Raw genomic sequence first — 11373 nt, 5'->3', positions numbered from 1 at the left:
GCCGCCAAGCACTGCGAGTTCAAAGACCTCGAAGAACGACTGAGGGACCGATTCGTGTGCGGGTTAAGGCATCGAGATCTACAACAGAGACTTTTCGCTAAAGAAGAACTGTCCTACCAAGATGCCTTAAGGGAAGTCACCGCAGAAGAAGCAGCAGGCGGCGCTATCAAGAACATGCGGCCGATCAGAAACAGTCCAGAGGTTGCATCCGTGCACCAGGAAGACGCCCAAAGGAACTCCGAGGAGGATCCGGACGAGGAAGTCGACCGTCTCCACCCCACGATGGAAGAAAAACAGAAGGGAAGCTCTTCAGCTCCGCTCAAGTGCATCGGCTGTGGAGGTCGCCACAGGAGAACCGACTGCAAGTTCCGCTCCGCTTCCTGCCGGGCATGCGGCAAGCAAGGACACATTGCAGCTGTGTGTCTGGGCCGACGAAAGGTACAACCTCAGGAAGAACCGCGCCTGAAAGGTACCAGATTCCCCAGCCAGAATAGGGTAGGGTTTTGCGCTTCGCGAAGAAGCATCCTTAGGACAGGCACACACAAGCCAATTAAGAAAAAGCTGTCACTCAAGGTGAAGCTACAAGGGGTTCCATTATCTATGGAACTAGACACAGGGTCTGCCTTTTCAATTATCTCCTTGCATACATTTAGGAAGATTTGTTCCGGTAGTGGAACTCAGGCCAAGTTAAGGCCTTCTGACATTGTGTTAACAGATTTTCAAAATTCAAGAGTGTGTGTTAAGGGGGAGGCCACCCTTAACGTGCAATACAAGAGTTTTGAAGGTCCACTAGACTTATTAGTAGTAGGGAGTGAACGAACGAGTCTCAAAGGACTCGATTGGTTTGAGGCCTGGGGATACACATCACAGGACTCAACAGCTTACAAACACTCGACCTACAGGAAGTCTGCAAAGAATTTGCAGATGTTTTCAGCCCCCAGCTGGGCACATTCAAAGGACCACCTGTGTCCTTAAAGCTAGACCCCACTGTCACTCCCATTAGGATTAAAGCAAGAAGGGTCCCTTTTGCTTTAAAGAGTAAGATTGACACTGAGTTAGACAAACTAATCCAACAGGGAGTTCTAGAACCTGTTGATTCCAGCCCTTGGGAGACCCCCATTGTCACGCCTCTAAAGGCAAATGGGGACATTCGCATTTGTGCTGATTACAAATGCACACTTAATAAGGCATTGCAGCAACATGCCTACCCTGTTCCTGTGGTCAGCCATATCCTGGCCTCCCTCAAGGGGGGGCGTGTTTTTGCAAAGCTTGACCTGGCTCAAGCATATCAACAGCTGCCTGTTGATGATGATGCTGCCATAGCTCAGACTATTGTGACCCACAGGGGAGACTTTAAGGTAAAAAGGCTACAGTTTGGAGTGAATGTCGCTCCTGGGATTTTCCAAAGCGTGATGGAAAACACACTACGAGGTATACCAGGGGTTTGCCCCTACTTTGATGATGTCTTGATTGCAGGAGACTCCACACACATTCTAGCTGAGAGGCTTAGGGCTGTCCTGTTAAGATTCAGGAAATCAGGCCTCAAGCTCAAAAAAGACAAATGCAAGATTGGGGTGCCTTCTACTGAATTTCTGGGGTTCAAAATTGATGCTGCTGGGATTCACCCTGCTGAATCCAAACTAACTGCTATTTTAGAAGCACCCAGGCCAAAGTCCAAGGCCGAACTTCAGGCCTTCCTAGGCCTCCTGAATTTCTACAATTCTTTTCTTCCACATAAAGCTAGTGTAGCTGAGCCTCTTCACAGGCTACTAGACAAACAAGCTGTGTGGCAGTGGTCACAAGCGCATGAGGCTTGCTTTAAAGAAGTCAAGGCCTTGCTCACTTCTAACAGTGTTCTTGCACATTTCAACGAGTCTCTTCCTATGTGCATCGCTTGTGATGCGTCCCCCTACGGGGTTGGAGCTGTCCTGAGTCACCTCAGGTCTGATGGAACTCAGGTTCCTATTGCATACTACTCCAGAACACTGTCTTCTGCCGAGCGCAACTACGCTCAGATAGACAGGGAGGCTCTGGCTGTTGTTGCTGGAATTAAAAAATTCCACGACTTTCTATATGGCAGGCATTTCACGGTCTTCACTGACCATAAACCTCTGCTGGGACTGTTTACCACACGTAAGCAGACTCCCCACATCATTTCCCCTAGAATGCTTAGGTGGTCTATTTTTTTGTCTGCATATGATTTTTCCTTACTCCACAAGCCTGGGAAAGAAATGGGCCATGCTGATGGCCTCAGTAGATTGCCTCTGCCAGTAGTAGAAGCTGACCCTGCGCCAGCTGTCAACATTCTATCAATCCAAGCCTTGCCCAAGCTCCCTCTTAGTGCCAGGGATGTTGCCGCTGAAACAGGTACAGATCACACACTTTCACGTGTCCGTTCCTGGGTTTTGTCCGGTTGGCCTGAGCACTGCCCTAGTCCTGAGTTTCAGAGTTTCTGGTCCAAAAGAAACGAGTTGTCCCTTTCTCAGGGTTGTCTGCTTTGGGGAAACAGAGTTGTCATTCCCTCCTCAATGAGGACTAGGGTCTTAGAATCCCTCCACGAGGGTCATCCTGGCATTGTTCGTATGAAGGCTCTTGCACGCAGCCACTTGTGGTGGCCTGTTTTAGATAAGGATATTGAGGCTAAGGTGCATGCATGCCACCTGTGCCAACGATCTCGCCCAGAGATGCCCCAAGCTCCCGTGCATAAATGGGAGGAAACGCAGTCCCCATGGTCTAGGGTGCACATTGACTACGCTGGGCCCTTTCAGGGCCAGTTCTTCTTGGTCCTTTTTTGACAGCCATTCAAAATGGCTTGAGGTTGTACCTGTCTCTCCACCACCACTGCAAAGACTATTCAGGTACTGAGGGGGATTTTTGCTGCACACGGGCTTCCAGATGTCATCGTGTCTGACAACGGCCCTCAATTCACTTCCTCCGAATTCCAAGCTTTCTTACAGGCTAACATGATTCGTCATGCCACGTCTGCACCCTTCCACCCGTCCACCAACGGTATGGCTGAACGCATGGTGCGCATCACAAAGGACGCCTTGAAAAGACTCACCTATGGGGACTGGCATCACAGGTTGGCTGACTTTCTTATCGCACCACACCGTCCACTTCTACAGGGAGAAGTCCAGCTGAACTTCGCTGGGGGCGTCAACTTACTACTAAACTTGACCGGTTGCATCCGGACAGACTGCCTTCATCTACCTCACATCCTAGGGCACCTAGACAACTACTTGTGGGTGCCCCGGTTTGGGCTCGCAATTACGGGCCTGGTCATACCTGGGTCCCCGCTTCTATTTCCAGGGTCACAGGTCCTCTCTCCTACGAGGTTGCCCTGGACAACGGTCGTGTCCTGCGTCGGCACATCGACCAACTCCGCCCTAGGCGGGACTTTTCAGATGAGACTCCTGGGTCTTTTCCAGGGGGGGAGGGGGACCCTTTGGAGCAAAGGGAAGGGCACGAGCTGCTGCCCATCTCCACTGATGGAGCCACAAACGGCCCATCCCAGGGTTCCGCAATTGCTCCGAAAAGGAATTCATGGAGCTTACCCACACAACAGGCACTCACGCCTACTCCAGCCAGGGAGTCACCCCGGGGGCATACTCACCTTCCACACACATCACACAGCACTCCAGTCACGGAGGATACCCGGGGGCATCCCAACAAATCATTCCCCGCAAGAGAGCTGGCACACAATCCCCAAGGTTGGCCTGACCTTACCCCAAATTCTACAGGGGGTCAAACATACAGGGAGGTGGTCGAGGAACCAAGTCCCGACTACAACACCTCTAGCCCAAATCAGGGAGTAACTGAGTTTTGGGAAAGTACAGGAACCCACACAAGCCCGGACACAGAACGGGGTTCAGGGAATGGTCAGCCTCCTGACAGGTCTTGGACGGACCTAGGAGGTTCAACAGAGACGCCCAGCAGTGGCTATCACTTCAAGGGGCCCGAGGGTCTACAGCTAGGCAGGTCAACCAGGTCACAAAGTGACAGAAGCCCTGGCCTGACGAGCCCGGTGGGCAAGCAAGCAGGCCAGGCATCGGGGCACAGTCCTTGGAAGGCACCAAGGCAAAATAAGGAGAACAGGCTCACATCTCCCTCCAGTCAGGGAACTCATGCTAGTAACCCAGAGCTGAGAAGGTCACAGAGAGCAAAGAAGTCTCCTAAATACTTAGAGGATTACATAACATTGCTGGCTAAACAAAAGCCAGGTAACGATAGGAGCACTGAGAAGCAGAACACTGCATAAAATAAATGTTTATATGTTGGTAGTAGTTTTAGCCCGGGGGAAAGGGGTGTTATGTCCCGAGCCTTGCAAACGGCTCGGGCGTTTGCAGGCAGTCCCGGGCAGGTGCAAAGCTGCCCGGGACCAGACAGGCTGTCGCCAGCGCCGTGCGCATGCGCGGGTGCTGGCGCGGGAAAAGTAACACATTTACCCGGGAAGCGTCTATATAAGAAGCTGGGAGGTTTTGGGAGCTGACTGAAGCCATCTACTTGTAAGCTGAACGCTGAATAAAGGAAACTGAGAACTTCAACTGCTTCTCGTGTCTGCTTCCCGCCAAGGACTCAACAGAAATTAAATATGTATTTTCCACTTGCATCATTAACTATATACATTTCCATTTTAATGTATGTTTCCATTAAAAGAAATACTTTGCTTCATTTCAGAAGCATTGGCCTTTTGCCTTGGCTTTTAACATTTGGAGAAAAATTAACTATCTGCTTATGAGGATGTTTTTCATGATAAGTAGTGACTGAAAGGATGTAAAAGAATATGCCATAAATTTCTTTGATTGTAGTTTGTGAGTCCAACCAAACTGACCCCACTTCAGCAGGGTTAAGCAGGGTTTGCTAATAGCTTCCTTTCTCTGTCAAAAAATCTGCCTATTCATAAAGAAATGTATTGTGAAAGATAATTGATGTTTCTTAAGGTTGTATTCAAATTGTTTAAAATCCATTGGGAAAATGTACATTTTTACAAGACAAAGGAATTTGTTTTTAAAGCAATTTTTCTTGAAACTTAATTGCATGTGGAATTGGAAGCTTATTTCATTAACTGTTTTCATGTATTGAATTCATGTACCACTGAATCATATGAACTTACAGAGGCTTATAGTCAACCACAACTGCAATGATTAAAACATCCATAGCAATGATCAAGGATAAAGCATCTATAATAATAACATAAATTTTAAAAAAACATTTACAATAGCAATAGGAATTCCATGGTGCTTGAAATACCATAATCAGGACATTCTTGAAAAGAATCAATTTATAGTCATGCATTATTTGCATCCATAGTAATAATTTTAAGTGCAGTTGTTGATGTAAATATCAGACAGCCACCAAAGATTTTCTGAAACAAGTCAGTCCAAAGAAACTTCCCAAAGGGCTGCAGAATGGGAAGCCATCTAATAACACAAGGAAGTTTATTTCATAATGTAGGACCCATTTTGAAGAAGGATACCATCTTGGCTTCTGTCTCTTTGACTTTGCAAAAATGCAAGGCAATGAAGAGTCTGTTTCTCCCAATAGGATGATACTGATTGGAGAAGACAGTTCTGAATATACTTTGGTGCCAAGCCACGTAAGGATCAAAACCAGGATTTTGAATTGCACTTGGAAATTGCCTACAAAAGTTCCAGAGAGAATTCCAATTCAAAGCGAAGCTAAGTTGTGAAAAAAAATAGAAGAGAATAGATTAATAGATTTTTTTAAAAAAAAATTAAAAACTTAAATACTGACTGAATAATATGACAGGTGAAATGACCTTGCTCTTTATATTGCAAATGGTAGAGAGCTGATGCTATCTATAGTTCTTTAGATTAGCCATGATCTGATTCAATGAGATGGTTTTCCTTTTAAGTTTTCTCTTTATCAACATAGTGAAACATCTCACAGAGGCAAGTTGTTCCACCTCTATGGAGACTCAATGGACTCTTTTCCCTTGCAATCAAAGGTTTCTGTGCAGCCTAATTATAAGCAGAATGCTTCTTTGCTTTGCAATGTATTTTGAAGGTGCACCTAATTTGAATTGTTGGCCACTTTCATATCCATTGGGGCAAATGAATGCCTGTATTGATTTGTTATTGATTTAGTATAGCCCTAAATTAGATGGAAGGAAGAGAAACAGATGTCCATCTTCATCCACATACCTGCTTTGAACATGTTCTCTTGCATTGGCCACAAGGAGCTGAAAAGAGGAAGCTAATGAATCCTAGAAAATAAATGCCCCATGATAACTTATCCCCCAAATGAAGGGGGCAAGATTCTTCACTCTACAGCAATAAAATATCAGTATGGATGCCACTCGGATTTGTTGACCCTAGTTGGTGAAAGCAAGCTCCAAAATTCTCTGTATTTATCACCAGCATATTACAGTTATAGTACAGTGAATGATTTTTGCTTATTAATAATCAAGAAAATGATAATTTAAAGAAGTTTCAGGTTAACATTTTACCCCCCCCCTTTGTTGTTGTTGTTGTTGTTGTTGTTGTCATTCTTGTGTCTTTTATTTTCTCCCTTTTTGCTTCAGGTTGAAATTCTTTCATGTCTTTGAACATGTAGCTTTTTGCTTTTCAACCAAAAACTGAATTTTTATGTAGGTTAGCAGGAGTGGGAATTCACTACTGTGGTTGAAAATACTTTGCAGGTTAAAAAACAAAAGCCACAATACAACACTACAAAAACACTTAAGAAATAGGAAAGGACAAAAGAGGGGAAGGGGTGGGAAGAAGGCATTTTTACCAGCTTAAGAACAAAGATGTTTGTGAAGTGATATTTACATCCAAATGAATATAGCAACATAAAATGTTTTAGCTGGAGCTATTTACCCATAAGGGCTATTGGCCCATAAGGTCTAATCCATGTGAAGCATTCCATTTCTTTAGAGAGGCATCTAATTGTTTCTTGAATGATCCTTGTGTTCTGTCTAAGCAATAGCATCTGATAGGCCATTCCATATGTTTATAACGTTCTAAGAAGAAAAAACAAGAGTTTACTAACATCTGCTTTGCATTATCTGCTTTTTAATTTCCATTTAGGTCTCTTGAAATTCATGTTAAATGAGAAACGATATACTGTCACCCAAACCCAAGTCCCAGTTAGATTTAAAAAGCTGAATTCAATTCAATTAAGCCCCATAAACATTTGTGGCATTATTATAACTTAATTCCAAACACTTCAATTTAACTACTTTTTCACAAAGAATGTTTGACAACTTGTAATTTTAAAATACTACAGCCTGTTTCCTATATTGTAAATATCCCTTAGTCCGTAATTTTACTGATTTTTGGAAGAACTAGACATAATTTTTTCCTATTACAAGCACTATATTATTAGTAATGAAAAGACATGCACACACCAGATTTAGTTATTCATTTTGAGTTCTAAAATCTGTCCTTTTTCATTGAGTAGATTTTTAAAGACCCAGGAAGACTCTTAAACCTTAACTTTTATTTATTGTCCAAGTTCAGAACATAGAGCATAGGTTTGTGTGAGTGCATCAATTTTAAATTGACAAATATTTTATAATTTTCAGTTAAGAAAGATTTGGTCATTAATTTTTATCCATTATCTGACTCTTTCTGCACTCCTTACATAGGTTGATATATATTGTAGTTTATAAATACATGTCTGGTCATTACGTTATTCCAGTCCTTATTTTCAAGAATATTGTGAAAGTTCACAATGTGTAAATTGGCCATAAAACAAAACAAAACAAATCCTTATTTTAGAGAACTTTAACAGTATTGTCCAGAAATGACTGTAGTTAAAGTCAAAAATCTGACTTTGAAATTTGAAATTCCAAGATTCTGGGAGCTGAATATTTCAACATATTCATTGAAGAGTATCATTCTCAACATTTATTTAACTATATTCTAATTATGCCACCTTTGCTGCATACATTTTCAATACATATGAAAGTACAAACACTGCTCTCTCTTATACAGTATTTCATTTATGGCATCTGACAGATCAAATTAATATACATAAAGCAGAACAAAGTTGAACTATGTTAAATTGATCATATTCCCAATTAATACTGTAGTTGCTTGATTGCGTGATGATTATGTACCTTCAGGTTGATGTCAACTTTTAGTAACCACATAATACCTGTTTTTGTTAATTCAGGAATAAATTCCATTGAGTTTAGCAGAGATAACTTTCAAATTAATGAGCATAGGATTACAATCTTAGCTTGAAAATATTTATTTTTTAAATGGATTAATTCCATTCAGTATAATGGGAATTACTTCAGAATTAACCTGTAGAGGATTGCCATTGAAGGACAGCAATACTAAAATTTGTCATTAGTACCTGTTTACATTTTGGGAAATGATATTCGGGCAAAATATTCAAATTACTGGATAGCGAACTTGGTCTATTCTGAAAGATGGATTTATCCAATCTTCCAACAGAGACTTCTATTGATCTAGAAAATTCTAGGTTTTATATTCATAGGTTTTGGAGGTGGGAAGAAAAAAATTGCCTTCGGTTCCAATCACAGTGAGCTGAAGAGAAAAATCTACTTGAAAATCTGGTATTTTTTTAATATGCCTGTATCTTCATGTTAATATTTGAAAAGATGAAATGATGCTTTTATTCTAAACTTTAAAAATTACTAGTTAGAATATATTTCTCAAAAGTTATTTCATTATATTGCCTGCTTACTAGGCCATTTACCCCAATGAACTCTTGTTTATTAGAACATTTATTCAAATTGTCACCTGCTTTTTTAACTATTCACTTCAATGAACAAAAAAAAAAAAAAAAACCCAGAGAAATATCACATTTCCATGAAATACAATGAGAGAAAATGGTAGGCGCTCATAGAACTTTAAACCTTAAAGAGACCACAACTATTTATTAAATTATTGTATTTTATCAAATATCATAAACAACGTAGAGTCTATTTGAATTTAAGCAGCATGTAGAATTCAAAAATGAATAAACCATAATTAAGACAATCTGTTTATGTTAAATGCATATTCACAGCTCATCAATGACTTCTCTGAGGCTTTAAATTCTCAGAGAGGGAGGACTCAGGGTGCAAAAGAAATTTCTTTGGGAACCAAATGAGTAATTGGGAATTGTAAGTTTACATTTTGCATTCTATTTGTACAATTTACCTTTTACTTATTCAATTCTGAATAAATATTCACAGAAGCACTGAAGTGCATTACAGCAACAAATAGAATAATAACTCTATAAAGCACTGCACTATTAAAACCAGGCAACGCAGTAATTGGAACAAGGCTGGTAGCCCTTTTTAAGATTAACACATTATATGGCATCAGTTTTTGTCAGCTGAAGTTGGTGAAAATAAATTATAGCAGCCAATTTCATGATTATACAAGGCCATGGAAGTGCAATGGTTAGAATGCAGTATTGCAGGCTGACTCTGCCGACAGCCTGGAGTTTGATCCTGACTAGCTCAAAGTTAATTCAGCTTTCCATCCAGAGGTCAGTAAAGATCAGTAAAATGAGGACCCAGATTGTTGGGGTAAATATGCTGACTCTGTAAACTGTTTCAAGCACTGTGAAGTGTACAAGTCTAAGTACTATTGCTACTAGCTCAAAAGGAACATCCATAATCTGGGAATCATCCTGAAAAAGCTCCTGTCTATTATCTCAACAAACAGAATTATAGTAATTAAGGTTGTCTGTTAAATAAACAAATGTTTGACAATAAATTCCAGTGGTTCCAGATTGGATCCTAAGTGTTTTCTGGCCCAGTGCAATCTACTGAATTGCTGAAAGTTATTCTGTTCCTTGGAGATACATGGTCCTGATATTAATTAGTGAATGAGTACCAAGCTGTAGCAATTCTTTTTAGGCACTTCATTAATGCTGTGATCCTACCATAAACTCAGATGTGCTCATTCTCTCTACTTCTGAATCCAAGCATTGAGAATTAAAATCTAGGGAACACGGGGTTGTACTTGTCATTACCACCATGAACACTATTGTGTTTTCATTCTTTCATATAAAACAGCTGCTTCCCTTCAAATGCCAAATATCAAGTCTAATTCTAATTTCCTAAAAGTTCTCTTTTCTTAAAAAAGACACATTTGTTTAAATGCTTCATTCTGCCAGTGCATTAGACTTTATTTAGAATGTCTTTGGATGTTGCTTTTTGCAGCTTGCTTGACAGACAAAGCTTCTGGATCTGAAAAGCTCCCATGGGGAGAGTTTTTTTATAGCATCTTCTCTTGATGTTTAATTGAAGCCAGAGAAGCTATGGATTGCGCAAGGAATAACAATGCATATGGAGATGCAGATACACACACAAACACACACACACACACACACAGAGAGAGAGAGAGAGAGAGAGAGAGAGAGGGAGAGGGAGAGAGAGAGAGACTGATTGGTTCCTCGGTGGTAAAATGGAAAAGACAAAAACCCAGGAGAATTTTCTTGAAAGTTTAGCTGCAGCTCCAAAGCAGGTCTCTTTCATCAATTTGAAGGCATTCACTTCCTCCAAATTTACAAAGGCTTTATTTTCAACAGCCTGTCTGGAGAAAGTTGAATTCTTCAAATTTCTCACTCTATTTTCTGAGAGGAGGCAAGGATATCTTTCCCTGCTTTTTCAATTTTCTCCTATTGCATGTCTGAGTCAGCTAATGCTAATACCTTGCTTCGGCATCAGAAATTAAATGCCTAAGAAGCTGCATCCATACAGCTTGCATACACAATCAGCTGTAATGATGTCCCAAACTACCGTTGACACATAACTTGTCATTCTGTGATTTGAGGCAGACAAAGGAGATTGCAACATGTGTTAATATTTGATGCATTTCCCTCTGAACTTTCAAGTGCAAAAGTTGTAGGATTACATGCAAATGAGATCTTCTCACTATTGGTAGCTCTTCGGTTCTTGCCAACCCATCACTGACAGCAAGGACATTTTGGAGGGTGATGAAGGACAGAAGGACTCTTGCTTATAATGAGAAAAGAGATGAAGTTTGGAGGCAGAACACTTTACAATGCCTTAGTAAGGCCACACTTGGAACACTGTATCCAGTTTTGGTCACCACGATGTAAAGAAGATGCTGAGACTCTAGGAAGAGTACAGAGAAGAGCAACAAAGATGATTAGGGGACTGGAGGTTAAAACATATAAGGAACGGTTGTTGGAATTGGGTATGTCTAGTTTAATGAAGAAAAGGACAAGGGGGGACATGATAGCAGTGTTCCAATATCTCAGGGGTTGCCACAAAGAAGAGGGAGTCAAGCTATTTTCCAAAGCGCCTGAAGGCAGGACAAGAAGCAATGGGTGGAAACTAACCAAATAGAGAAGCAACCTAGAACTAAGGAGAAACTTCCTGACAGTTAGAACAATTAACCAGTGGAACAACCTGCC

The 11373-nt window shown here is 41.3% G+C and overlaps 1 long non-coding RNA gene across 5 annotated transcripts in view; it reads right to left on the bottom strand.

The window, feature by feature from the left end:
• Positions 1-5045: 5045 nt before the first annotated feature.
• Positions 5046-11373, bottom strand: part of LOC120306299 — a 124138-nt gene continuing 117810 nt past the window's right edge. For all 5 annotated transcript variants that reach the window (XR_005556229.1, XR_005556232.1, XR_005556230.1 and 2 more), the window contains 2 exons: positions 6843-6985; positions 5046-5678 (listed from right to left, as the gene is read on the bottom strand). This is a non-coding gene — a long non-coding RNA (uncharacterized LOC120306299). The remainder of the gene's footprint in view (positions 5679-6842; positions 6986-11373) is intronic.

The sequence above is a fragment of the Crotalus tigris genome, unplaced genomic scaffold, assembly GCF_016545835.1.
Source record: "Crotalus tigris isolate CLP2741 ecotype Arizona unplaced genomic scaffold, ASM1654583v1 scf7180000017731.4096049, whole genome shotgun sequence".
NCBI classification, from domain to species: Eukaryota; Metazoa; Chordata; class Lepidosauria; order Squamata; family Viperidae; genus Crotalus; species Crotalus tigris.
This window is presented reverse-complemented; position numbering and strand designations above follow the sequence as displayed.